We start from the raw sequence: 2,342 nt of genomic DNA on the forward strand, positions 1-2,342 counted from the left end.
GAACTCTTAACATGTCAGTGTGCTGTCCTCCTCAACACACAACGGGATGTTTGAAGTAATACGTCAAAGAATGTCATGACTATAGATTCTTGTTCGTTGTGTTCTTGTGTCTGGTTTTGTCTTGTGGTTTCTTGTATTTGATTTCCATGTCTTTGTATCTTGTCTTGTGTCTTGTTTTTCCATGCCCTCATGTGTCCTTTAAGTTCTGTGTTTTTTTCCTATGTTCCCTCTGGCTCCCTCTGTCTATTGCCCTGTTCCCTTCATGTTCTCATGTGCTCCTCCCCTTCGTTGTCTCACCTGTTGGTCCACCTCACCTGTTCCTCGTCTTGTCATCAGTGTCTGTGTATTTAGTCTCTGTGTTCCCTTCACTCCTCGTCTGGTCATTGTTCTTGTCAGCGTCCGTCTTTGGCCATGCGCCAGTCTGTTCCTTGTTCCCCCACGGTATGTGTTTTTGGATTTGAGTTTTGTATTGTTCCATGTTTGATTTGAACTTTGCCTTTTTCTTTGTACTTTGTCTTGCCTTTTAGTTGCTACTTTGCCTTACAGTTTTTGTTGCTACTTTGCCTCTTGCCCCTGTTTTGTCTGCGGCTATTTTTGTGTTCAGCTTTGAAATAAAGCTCGCCTTTTGTTTCCCCGTATCCTTGCCTCCCGTGCTTAACTGCATTTGGGTCCACCTTCCCTTATCCATAGTCTTTCCTAAAACCCCGACCTGACAAAGAAAAACATAATGTTATGAAATCATACCCTGTACAGTGATGTTGACTGCGTTGCTGGACTCTCCTGATTCAGACTCACACCAGTACACTGCATCACTGGTGCTGTCAGTGTTTATGATGCATGTTGATCCAGTCATTGTCCCCCAGGTGGAGCAGGGTGCCCAGTATCTGTCCCCAGATGAAAACCCCCACACTCTCCACCCAGTAGAGTTTCCCTCACAACTCAGTGAGACAGAGTCAGAGGTGAAGTGTTGAGCTCTGTCAGGACTCACTGTGAGAGATGCTGATGAGTGAATATCTGAAAAACAACATGTGATAAGAGGTCAAACAGAGCACGGAGATCTTCAGATAGTAAGTTCAGTATTTTGTTAAAATTATGATTTCTACTTCGACCTCTTGCTACGATTTTGTGATCATTTTAAAATGATAGACAACCGAGTGACTCCAGCTGCTGTAAGCAGAAGAAGAGCTGAAGTATCCAGACTAAAAGTACTATTGTAAATGAGAGCAGAGTTTTAGCCAAGACATCATATCTGCCTTTTTGTGGTCATAAGACCACAGTGAATTAATTGTCTTTTTTTTTTTAAGATACTTGTTTGTTTCTTATCATTTAGAAACAAGATGAACAGAGCTGATATAACATCTGTTTCTTAAGAGATAGAAACACACTGACCTGCAGACCAGACAAACATATTGTCACTTTCATAAGCGGAATATTCTGGATCTTCTCTTTCAGCTCTGCACATATATCCTGTTGTGTGTGTCCATCCATGAACAATGAAGGAATCCTGTTCAGTCCCATTGCTGCTGCCAGGTAGAAGCTCATATCTGTAGAAGGTGAAGATTTCTGAAGACTCTGGAACCATCTTATACCAGTAGAACCTCCATCCTGCAGATTGATCTTTAACACTGCAGTTCAGAGTTACTGAGGCTCCAGCACTCACCCATGATGGAGACACAGTGAGGACAGGATCAGGTCCTGTTGGAAAATGATTTTTTTTTAAAAAACAATACATGTATTTACAGTAGATCAGATACATTCTGCACAATCAGTACATACTGAAGATTCACTTTAAACATTAATATGAACAAAAAAAGACTTAATGAGCTGTATAATCTTCACTCTGAAAGAAATGTGATGTGACTTACTGTCTGATACTGTCAGTTTGATGGGATCACTCCAATCTGTTGAAGAATGCTGCGTATGTTTCTTTCTGCCCTTACACCTGTAGTCTCCACTCCATGATGGGATCGATATTTTTGTTGTAGTTTCTCTCCTATAAATTCAGCAAATCACACGTATTTCATCAGTTTGTGTGAGCGCAGTGTCTCTCTCAGTCCTTAAGTGCAGCGCTCCTCTCCACCTCTCTCACTCAAGTTCACTGTAACTGGAACTCAAAAATATATATTTGTATTTAGATATATAGCCTACCTCAAGAATATAATAACCCTTTTGTGTAGCTGTTGCAGGAACATTAGTATTGCTATTTAGGCTACATGCAGATAGGTTATATATTTAATTATGTTAAACATATTTTTCTCATTTGGCTGAAATCTTTGTCCTGTGTTTTATCATAATCATGGTTAACTAATTAAAGGCAAAAGTACAAAATCATTCCTTGATCA

The 2,342-nt window shown here is 40.2% G+C and overlaps 1 long non-coding RNA gene across 1 annotated transcript; it reads left to right on the forward strand.

Annotated features, from left to right (window-relative positions):
- Positions 1 to 384: 384 nt before the first annotated feature.
- LOC115590186 (uncharacterized) lies at positions 385 to 1,848 on the forward strand. Its single transcript, XR_003985706.1, has 3 exons — positions 385 to 441; positions 864 to 1,067; positions 1,453 to 1,848. It is a non-coding gene; the product is annotated as an uncharacterized LOC115590186 (long non-coding RNA).
- The last annotated feature ends 494 nt before the right edge of the window (positions 1,849 to 2,342 follow it).

Source organism: Sparus aurata, chromosome 10 (assembly GCF_900880675.1).
Source record: "Sparus aurata chromosome 10, fSpaAur1.1, whole genome shotgun sequence".
Taxonomy (NCBI): domain Eukaryota; kingdom Metazoa; phylum Chordata; class Actinopteri; order Spariformes; family Sparidae; genus Sparus; species Sparus aurata.